We start from the raw sequence: 11842 nt of genomic DNA on the forward strand, positions 1-11842 counted from the left end.
CTCGTCGGCGGCGGTGGAGCGGGGGAGGGTTGCAGTGGGTCGTCGGCGGCGGTGGAGCTAGCGGGGGAGGGTGCGGCTGGGATCGAGATCGAGATCAAAAAGTGTCCATGAAAATATACACGGTGCGCCATTAGCAGTTTTGCAAAAAAGTAAAAAAAATTATATACTAATGGCACACTGCTTACAAGGTGCGCCATTACTTGGTAGAACTAGTAATGGCGCACTTTGGCACCATGCGCCATTAGAGTGTATGGAAAAATGAAAAAAAATCAATACTAGTGGTGCACCGTGTGCCTGGTGCGCCATTAGTGTCTTCCACACTAATGGCGCACCTCTGACCGGTGCGCCATTAGTATATAGTAGTGGCGCACTTCTTACCAGGTGCGCCATTAGTATCAATCCTATCTATAGCCCTTTTCCTAGTAGTGTTTCTTTGTTTTTGAAGAGATAATTCATAACACATAAATCGAACACCATTGACCCCACGTGCGAGAGACTGGCTCATCATTCTCTAGGGACCCCTCCCTCTTTTCAATATCCTCCAGCGACAGAACAAACACTGTGAGACGGAACCTAATCAACTATTATATATGGAGAATAAAACACTCCGCATCATGCTTACTCAAGCACGTGTAGGATGGATCTAGAGCCAATCGTGAACTTTTAATTGAATTTTAAAATCTTCAATCACAGATCAAAAGTAGAGAAATTTAAAAACCATTAATGAACGCCACCAGTCCACCTCGTCGTTGGTTCTATCCAGCTTGATCTCCGTGGCAAGAGGCTCGTGCGACAGACGCGATGGCGGGCTATAACCTCCTCCTTCTTGATAGGGCACAACCACTGGGAGTGATCTGAGCGAGATGACGGCGGCCTGATGTAATAGAATTGGTGCTGCCGTGCCACGGGGCACGACCATGGAAGGAATATATGCTAGCACATCTCTGTCACACTCACCATGGACCCCTTCCATGAGGTGAGGCTTGCAAGCCTCGCAGTCTGTCTCCTTCATCTCCTCCTAGTACCTCCACCGCAACGGAATCGTCGATTCCAGCGAAAACACACTCAATTCCTCCTACATAGAGGCTCCTCAACACCTCCGACAGCCTCCTTGCCAGGTAGCACACAGGATAGTACGCGTAGAGGAACAAACCTTTCTACGACACTTCCGGCAAAGCCTTACCCTACAACGGCGGCAGCAAGCGGCCATATGCTACAAATATACAACACTTGAGCTGCAGCCGCAAAATTTGCTCCAAACAGGGGACCATGCAGGACCTCAATAAAATGGTTATTTTATATCACTTTGTGCCAGAAACACTGCTCCAAAAACTTCCCTAAAATAGGACACCCACGAGACGACAGCCAAGGTGTATTTTAGGGCACCAATTTTAGGTTGTTGTTGCAGATGAACATTTTCTGGTGCCCTAAATTCACTTTTTGGTGCCTTGAATTTTACTCCAACTGTTTTTTACACCCTATTATAGGGCTATGGTTGGAGATTCTATGAGTTCTCTTAGGATTTTGAATTAGCTTCTCTATTTTTGAATTTCCCCCATTGTCCAGTCTCAGCACCAAGAGCAAGGAACTATGCCTCCTCTCTTCTTCCCTACCAGATATTCTCTTTTATCTTACTTCAGCAAGAACAATTAAGAACCAGGTTCAATGCAACTAGCACACCAAGGCTATAAATCCATCACGCTCCTCCCTACCTCAAACACCAGCCACCCCTCCTACGAGAAGTTCTCATTTGCCTTCTTTCAGCAACTAGCAAAAAAACTTCTCCTTCACTCCACTGTAAGACAGCTGCATTAGCAGCCCAAAAACAGATTCGGGCAACACAACTCTTCTCTACTTCTTTGCTATAGTGCATACCTCACCCATCTCTCCTTTCACCACCACAAACCAACACCGCAGACCTGCAGGTCCTTTTACTCACACGCACTATCGACTGTCGTCTTTTATTTCGAGCAGCTAGCCAGCCACATATCAGCCTCTTGCTGCTACTGCCAGCACCCCACCTACAATTCATGCACGAGCCATGAGGAGGGGGCCCGGTTCCTGGTTGCACGCCAAAAGATTCAATGCCGATTATCTGAGATGCCACGCACTCCTGGCCACAAGCACCTATTCTCTCTGCTCTAGTCCACCACCACCAGAGGTTGTCCCCTGCTCCATACCAGTTCCTCTCTACTAAAGGCTATGCCTCTGCTGCAGCTTCTCCCATGAAATTTCCCCCTCACTCCAGAAGCTCCACTAGCACCAAAACCTCTCTTCACCCACAACTACGACTACAACCACCAGCTTTCCTCTCACTGCTAGCAATGGCTTTAGTTGTAACCTAGGTGTCATACCATGTCTTTTTTACAGGAACCATACCATATTGTTTCTTGCGGGGAAATTTGTTACACTCTCTTGCTCTCTAGCTATAAACTACATGTATGAGTAGATATACAAAAGGGTGGGTCCTTGGGCCAAACCCATACACACACCCCACACATGCACTCAACCCAACATATATCCTTACTAGGTTATTGATTGGTAGAAGTTTTCACCGTGTTTCTAAGTTATGTAACTGTTTTACTACTCAATTCAGTCATATCTCCATTTCCTTACATAATAGGTGTAGAAGCCTTGAAGTTGAAGTGTAGGACGTGAAATGATCTTGGTCCTTTCGGCCCCACTTTTCATAATTGTACAGGGAAAGCACATACATTTTCTATTGGTACTAATTAGTGGGGCATATTGTCCAAAAAGACTTTGATAGCGAGGGGCCAATGAGGTCCAAACATGTCAAACTCCAACAAAACGGGTATTTTGTCTATTTTAAGAATTATAGAGGGTATTAGCATTTTAATTATTTCGGGACTGCAACATTTCAGTGTTCCAACATCTCCACTACATATGATTCTTTTCTTTTTGTATGTAACATGAGCTTGCATATATATTAAAGATTTTTTGTACTGGTCATCAAATAGTGCATATTTCCGTATGTATATGTGGACTTTTGTTCAATTCTATTTTCCTTTTCCTGCTCAAATATTCCTTGTATCATTTTTCAGAGGGAAATAGTGGAAAGATCCTACTACGCTTCTAGAAATTATTTTGGTGGAAAATGTACAGTGGAGGGAGGGTAGCCAGAACTAACTTATAAAGTATGTAAGCACTCTTGCATTTCCTCTTTGAGTGTAGGTTTTGCTCTATATGTATCATTAGCAAAGTATTATTTGAATATGCTAAAACATTCATGAATGGTAGGTGTGTTACCATCAAATATGATCATGCTATTGTGATTCCATTAGCTCTAGCATACAAGAAACCATCCCAAAGAAGCCTTTGTTTTTGTTCCTCGTTTTACTTTCTTCTAACATAGACATGACTTGCATGGCTAAATTCCACTCTTGGTTCAACATCCACCAAAAGTTTTGGCTAAAGTCACATATAAAAGTAAGCGTGTTGCAGTCCTTCCTTAGAATATCTCTGTTATAGATCGTGTCAAGTAAAAGCCAGAAAAGATCCTATGTTTATGTTCACAATATGGCTTCCATCTGCATGACATAGGGATGGGAGAAGGATCATGATTGGTTATAGTCTTGTAAAAAAAAATTACAGTAAAAAAGGAACCTTGCCCATAGTGAATTTCTAGGAGCCATCATCATCAAAATAGCTTAATTTATCAAGAATAATGACAAGGTTATTGCATTTGGCATAAGCCATGGATGATAGGGACGAAACATATCATATATAGATTCACAGGTTAAGGCCTTCTGAATGGTCTTCTTCTCGTCAATAGTAAAATAATGCAGTTGGGTTGATTGAGATTGCATAGGATGATCAGACCATGTGTCCTAACAAAACCAAACAGTGTCAAATCCCCTAAAATCACATTTAGCCAAAGACTAAAATTTGTTCCATGGAGACATACAATCTCTCGACCAAAAGGAGCAATGCCAACCAAAGTGTTGTGGGGCAGACATGTTAGAGTAATGAGCTTGCAAGATGAAGTTCATCCAAGGGATGTTCTTTTTGTTCGGAACTTCATCAGTAGAGCAGAATTCTGCACTCTCAGATGAGGTACCTCTAGACCACATAACTCGGACCTACACGCAAGACCTCATTTGATAAGACCTTTACCCACCTAAAAATATCTTTGCCTACATACAAGATCACATTTTATCACTTTCTTACTGAAGGTCTGAAGCATAATTGATTGCTTTTTTCAAGTTAGAATTAATATAATTTGTCTTTGTACGACAACACATGCATGTCTTGGATTGACCAGATTTAATGACAATGTGATGTACATAATATATTTACTTATTTTCCACTACAAGTAGGATCAAATATTTTAGATTGAGAAACAAAGATTTAGTTGTTTTGAATGGTGGACGTTCGGATCATATTAATTGTTTCTGATTATAGGAATTCTGTTGGGGATATTACCACTAGGCGTAAACCGGCTTACTTGGGCCGGGTTAACTTCATTAGTGGTATAAGCAGATGAAGGCCCAAGGCCTATAGTCGGTTTAGAATCTATAGCCGTACCGACCTGATGTACAACTTGTATTGTAAGTTAGGGATAGAGAGATACCAACCGGGATACGAGTATGAACCGGTTGGGACTCTATGAACCGACGGGCGTCACCCGTGTATATAAGGGGACGACCCGGCGGCGGTTCAAGGGAGACAACGACAACTCGAGCCTGGGCGAAGCTTGTTTGCTCCCTAGCCATCGAGACCACATCAATTCCATCACAACTAGACGTAGGCTTTACCTTCATCGAAGGGGCCGAACTAGTATAAAACCCTCGTGTCTTTGTGTCCGCTTTTAACCCCTTCAAGTAAACCCGTGGCGATGGCTCCACGACTAAGTCCTTTCACTAGGACATCTGTCGTGACAAATCCACGACAGTTGGCGCCCACCGTGGGGCTATCGCACGATGGTTTGACGATCTTGGAGGGCAAGCTCAAAGGACTCGAAGGCTATGCTGTGGGCCAGATGACCAAGAGTCGTCGTGGCAAGATCTACATCGACGACGCAAGATGGGGTCCCGAGGCCGATTCAATTGAGTATGGGTACCGGATCCCCTTTGGTGGCATACATGTTTTCATCGGCAAGATCGGTGAGCCGGGGCCTGAGCCGGACATCTGCATCGACCCCGTCGAGACGGCTCAGCGTGCGAGATCTACCCAGGCTAAACCGGCCGTGAAGCGTGCCTTCGTTGGAGTCATCCACGGAGGAGGGCGTGAGGACGAGTCAGAACACGGTAGCGAGGCCGTCGTCTATTCCGGCGACGAGTCCTCGACCGGAGAGACCGAATCACTATACCAGTTACAAGACGACCAGATTAGGGGCTGTTCCGATGGCGACAGTATTCCAGACCCCCCAGGCCAGGTCAACCGGGTTGGAATATTCATGGCCGGCACACAGGCGGCGAATCACTCTTCGACCGCCGCGGCAATGCTCTCCGGATCAGCAGGAGCAGGAGGCCTTGTGCGCCCGCCGGTTCAAGTTCTATCTGATCTATTTGATACACTAGCCGCGCTCATGGCAGAGGACAATCCGGCGGATCAGGAGGCCCATAATACAGAAATTGCAAAGGTGAGAGAGCAGATCGTGCAAGCCAAAGCGGATCTGGCCGCAGAAAAAGACAGGATGGCCGCAGAGCGGGCCGCTTTGGACGCCCAGGCTTATAGGCTCATGCTTGACCAGAACGCGTCACAGGAGGTCTTAAAGCGGAAGCACAGGTCACGCCTGCCGTTAGGGTTTGATCCCCGGAATCTCTTTCACACTCCAGGAACTGGACCCAGTAATCCGCCGCGGCACCTGGAGACAAACCGGATTGAGGCACCAGGACCAGGGGGGACGGTCCAACCACGCCTGATGGAACCTCCTCCGCAGAACATTGCAATTTTTCCGCCGGTCCAAACGCCCCCAGGTCATTATTCTAATCCTATGGACAACCTTGTTGCGGCCGCCGCGCGATTAGAGGCTATCCCAGTCGAAGGGGACTCTCCACAAGCGATAGAGACGCGCTGGGTTAAGGAGCTTCTCTGGACCGCGCTGATTCAGCAGGAAGCATACTCGTACAGCCGTGATCGGATTCACTCTACGCCCCGTCCAAGCCGGAGCTATAGCAGGCGCATGGATGAACCGGCCATATCGAGCAATGCGCGAGGCCGTGAAGCAGCCCATGGCAATAGCCCGGCAGGCGGTGTTCGCGATGCTCAGGATGTGGTGGACCGGGCCCGGGCACGGAGGGAAGCCGAGTTAGCAGCGCAGGATGATGCGGATCAACTTACACCGGTTCGCCCTACCACCTTCGCTGGACCAGGAGTCGCATCCGCTTTGGGAGTGCCTTGTTTAATCCCCGCTTTGCGCAATGTGCGCCTGCCCAAAGATTTCAAGGGTCCACGCAAGGTGCCGAATTACACCGCTGATTTATCCCCTGAAGCGTGGATAGAGAGTTATGAGATGGCCATGGAGATGTTAGACGTGGACGAGACCGCATGTGCAAAATACTTCACCATGATGCTTGAAGGCACGGCGCGTACCTGGTTGAAGAGCCTACCACCTAATTCTGTCAGCTCATGGGCCCAGTTGCGGGCCCGGTTTATCCAGAATTTCAAGGATACGTGTAAGCAGCCCAAATCCATAGTAGACCTGGCGGCTTGTGTCCAGGGGGAAGGAGAATCAACGACCCATTGGGTGCGCCGCGTTTCGGAAATTTTGCACTCGTCCGACAGGATTAATGCTGACTCTGCGATCTTAACCCTGGAAGGAAACTGCCGGTTTGAGCCTTTAAAATTGAAATTGGGACGCATGAAGCGGTTCTGTAATGACTTGGGAACCCTCATGGCCGCTCTAGTGAAGTATGCTGATTCGGACAGTACCAAGGATCCCGAGACTGATAATGATGAAGCAGGGAAGGGAAGGAAGAATAGCAACTCCAAACAGTAGCATTATAAACCGGCGGGTCATGGAAACGGAGGCAAGCGCAAGGCGGATGGCAGCATGGACTTTGTGGCCAACACTAATGCACAGGACAGGGGGCAGCGGCGTAGAGGTAAAGCGGCAAATCGTAATGGGGCTCCCAATCCTAACGCAAGCCGGTTGAGTTATTTGATGAATCAGCCTTGCCCGAAGCACGGGACGAAGGAGGCGCCGGCTGGCCATCTTTGGAAGGATTGTTACATCATGCAGGAGTTTAAAAACTCTAATGCCTTCCGGTATGATCACGGGTCAGGTGGCGGTTCAGGACCCGGTTTTCATGGGCCGGATCACGATGGAGCTTCCGGTTCAGGTCGCAATCAGGGCGGTCACAATCACGAGAATAATCAGAACGGCCAGCAGCAGCAGTCGGGTTATCAGAGCCAGCCAAAACAGTTGAACAATGGGCAATATCATGTTTTCACAACTAGCTTGGATAAACGCGACCGAAAACTCCACAAGCGAGCGGTGAATTCTGTTGAACAGGCCTTACCACGTTACTTGCACTGGTCGGAACAGCCTATCGTGTGGAGCAGAGAGGATCACCCGCCCCGGGTTGATAATCCGGGCCAGCTAGCATTAGTGGGAGACCCTCAGGTGGGGGGTTATAAATTCACCAAGGTACTCATGGATGGAGGAAGCAGTATTAACATACTATACTATGAGACATTCCGTCGCATGGGTTTAACATACAAAGATCTCAGACCGTCTAATACGGTGTTCCATGGTGTGGTGCCTGGCAAATCTGCATATCCTGTTGGTAAGATAGCCCTGGACGTGGCTTTTGGGGACGAGCACGACTCCCGGTCGGAAAAACTAACATTTGAGGTGGTGAAGATCCGGAGCCCATATCATGCCTTGTTTGGCCGGCCGGCTTACGCCAAGTTCATGGCGCGGCCTTGTTATATCTACTTGCAGCTCAAAATGCCGGGTTACAAGGGGACAATAACGGTTCATGGGAGCCGTAGGGTCGCTTTGGAATGTGAGGAAGGTGATGCGGCTTATGCAGAGTCGGTCTGTGCCACGGAGGAATTGAAGTACTATAAGGACAATGTTGATCCAGCGGATATGACTCCTTTGAAGAAGCCAACTACAGAGCATGATTCGGATCTGAAGTTCAAATCGGCAGCTGAGACCAAGCTTGTTGACTTCGTGCCCGGCGATTCGTCCAAGCAGTTCACTGTCAGTGCCAATTTGGATCCCAAATAGGAAAGCGCGCTCATCAAGTTCATCCGTGAGAATCGGGACATCTTCACATGGAAACCATCCGACATGCCAGGTGTACCGAGGGAACTCACTGAGCACACTCTTAATGTGGATCCTAGGTATAAACCGGTGAAGCAATTCCTCCGCCGGTTTAACGAAGAAAGGCGAAAGGCCATTGGAGAGGAAGTGGCCAGGCTTTTGGCAGCTGGCTTTATCATTGAGGTGTTCCATCTAGAGTGGCTTGCTAATCCGGTGCTGGTTCTTAAGAAAAATGGCCCTTGGCGTATGTGTGTGCATTACACAGATCTTAACAGGGCCTGTCCAGCGAATCCTTTTGCCCTCCCCCGCATTGACCAGATCATTGATGCCACGGCGGGTTGTGAGCGTTTGAGTTTTTTGGATGCATACTCTGGATATCATCAGATCAAAATGGCGGTTAAGGACCAGGAGAAAACAGCGTTTATTACTCCCTTTGGAGCCTTCTGTTATGTATCTATGCCCTTCGGACTCAAGAGTGCCCAAGCCACCTATCAACGGTGTGTACAGAATTGCCTGCATAAACAGATCGGCCGCAATGTGCACGCCTATGTGGATGATATTGTAGTAAAATCAAGGCAGAAGGAGACGCTGGTGGATGACTTGAAGGAAACTTTTGACAACTTGCGGGTTTACAAGATGATGCTTAATCCGGCCAAGTGTGTCTTTGGTGTTCCGGCAGGCAAGTTACTAGGCTTCCTGGTGTCTAATAGAGGAATTGAGGCTAATCCGGAGAAGATTACAGCTATCACGTCCCTGGCTAAACCGAAGTGCATCAATGATGTTCAGCGCTTGGCAGGCCGAATCGCCGCACTAAGCCGGTTTATCAGCCGCCTCGGAGAAAAGGCCATTCCTTTGTACCAAATGCTGAGGAAGACAGACCATTTCATTTGGAGTCCGACTGCTGATGAAGCATTTGAGGACTTGAAGCGGCAGTTAGCCAATCCGCCTGTCCTTGCAGCTCCGGTCGATAAGGAGCCACTATTATTATACGTAGCAGCCAATGCTCGGGAAGTTAGCGTGGCTAGTGTGGTGGAACGCAAGGAGGCAGGCAAGGAATATCCGGTTCAGCGGCCGGTTTGTTATATCAGCGAAGTGCTTATTGAATCCAAGCAAAGGTATCCGCATTGGCAGAAGCTGGTCTATGGTGTTTTCATGGCCAGTCGGAAGTTGAAGCAGTATTTTCAAGGGCACCCCATCACAGTGGTCAGTTCAGCTCCCTTGGGTGACATCATACAGAACCGGGAGGCGACTGGCCGGATTGCCAAGTGGGCTATAGAGCTTGGGCCACACGGACTGAAGTATGTACCTCGGACGGCGGTGAAGTCGCAAGCACTTGTTGATTTCATCAATGATTGGATGGAGTTACAAGCACCAGAGGAGAAGCCGGATCACACATATTGGACTATTCATTTTGATGGATCCAGGCAACTGGAAGGCTCGGGGGCTGGAGTCGTATTAACTTCCCCACGAGGTGATAAGTTTTGTTATGTTCTCCGCTTAATGTTCCCTTGTACTAATAATGCAACTGAGTACGAAGCCTTGCTCCATGGTCTCCGGATGGCTAAAGAGATGAACGTAAGCCGGGTTAAGTGCTTCGGTGACTCGGACCTTGTGGCTCAACAGGTGTCTGGCACTTGGGATTCCAAGGACCCGCTCATGGCTGCATATGGTCGGGAGGTGGATAATATTGCAGGTTGTTTCAAGGGTTATCAAGTGGATCATGTGGGCCGTCGGAAGAATGAAGCGGCGGACACTTTAAGCCGGTTGGGTTCTCACCGCAAACCGGTCCCGCCTAATGTCTTTCTGGACGTGTTGCACAACCCGTCAGTCCAGCTCCCAGGTGAAGCGGATTTGGCCATTCCTGATCCGGAGGCTCAATTGGTGGCAGCACTGCATGCTATTCCGGATTGGACGGTTCCTTATCTTACGTACATGAACCGGGGGGAGTTACCAGAGGATGAGATTCTAGCCAGGCAGATAGTCCGGCGATCCAAGTCTATGACAATTGTTACTGGTGAATTGCATCATTGCAGTGTATCAGGGGCGTTTCAACGTTGTGTTTCTCCTGAGGAAGGCTGTGAAATATTAAGAGAAATCCATGAAGGGGATTGTGGACATCACGCCGGTTCAAAGTCTCTGGTAGCAAAGGCATTTCGTCACGGGTTCTACTGGTTGACAGCGCATGCTGACGCGGAGGACTTGGTTAAACGGTGTGATGGATGTCAGAAATTTTCAAGGCGTGCTCATGTGCCGGCTCAAGAATTGAGGATGATCCCAATAACGTGGCCGTTTGCAACATGGGGGCTGGATATGGTCGGACCTTTTAAAAGATCCAAGGATAAGAAAACCCACCTTTTCGTGGCAGTTGATAAATTTACCAAGTGGGTTGAAGCGGAGCCTGTCAGCAAGTGTGATGCAGCAACAGCGGTGCAGTTCATCAAAAAGGTTATTTTCCGGTTTGGTTTTCCACACAGTATCATTACTGACAATGGTACTAATTTATCCAAGGGCGCTATGAAGGAGTTCTGTGAATGTGAGCACATCCGACTTGACGTGTCGTCAGTGGCACACCCCCAGTCCAATGGACAGGCAGAATGACCTAATCAGGAAATCTTGTGAGGCATCAAACCCCGGCTTATGGTCCCATTGCAAAGAACACCATGATGTTGGATTGAAGAGCTACCATCTGTGTTATGGAGTATCAATACTACGCCAAACCGGTCCACAGGATACACACCATTTTTCATGGTCTATGGAGCAGAGGCAGTTCTCCCTAGTGATATCCGGCACGATTCGCCTCGTGTGGCAGCTTATGTTGAAGCGGACAATGAGACAGCACGGCAAGACGCTTTGGACCTGTTGGACGAGGAGCGTGATATAGCGGCTGCCTGTTCGGCGATTTACCAGCAAGATCTTCGTCGCTATCACAGTCGCCGGGTTAGAACCAGAACTTTTCAAGAAGGAGATTTGGTGCTTCGACTCATCCAAGTTCAGACGGATATGCACAAGTTATCCCCACCTTGGGAGGGACCTTTCGTGGTCAGCAAGAATTTGCACAACGGGTCGTACTATCTGATTGATATTCGAGAGCATAAAGACTCACGTACATCAGAGGAGGAGACCAACAGGCCGTGGAATATAGCTCATCTTCGGACTTACTACACTTGAGCCATCGGCTCTATCTATGTACATATCATGACAGTGTATATATTATCTTTGATATAATAAAACAGGAGCCTCAGCTAAAGCGGGATCTCTATCTTTCTTATCATGCGTGGTTACCTGGAGCTGTTCTGTTTTTAAAACGGCCTCCGGTTTTCCCCTTGACATTTGCTTTTTATATATCACTTGGGGCCTTGGTCGTGTCCGAACCAACGCGACATCTTTTGATAGGCGACAGCCACCAGATCACTTGGGGACATGGTCACGTCTGAACCAGTCACGCCTCTTGATCGGCCTAAGGCCACAAAATCACTTGGGGTCTTGGTCGAACCCGAACCATTGCCACGCCTCTTCATCTGGCATATATGCCACGAATCATTTGGGGACCTGGCTGACTTGAATCATTGTCACTCCTATTGGGGGCTTGGTCCTGTCCGACCATGG

This window comes from Triticum dicoccoides, chromosome 6B (assembly GCF_002162155.2).
Source record: "Triticum dicoccoides isolate Atlit2015 ecotype Zavitan chromosome 6B, WEW_v2.0, whole genome shotgun sequence".
In the NCBI taxonomy this organism is placed as follows: domain Eukaryota; kingdom Viridiplantae; phylum Streptophyta; class Magnoliopsida; order Poales; family Poaceae; genus Triticum; species Triticum dicoccoides.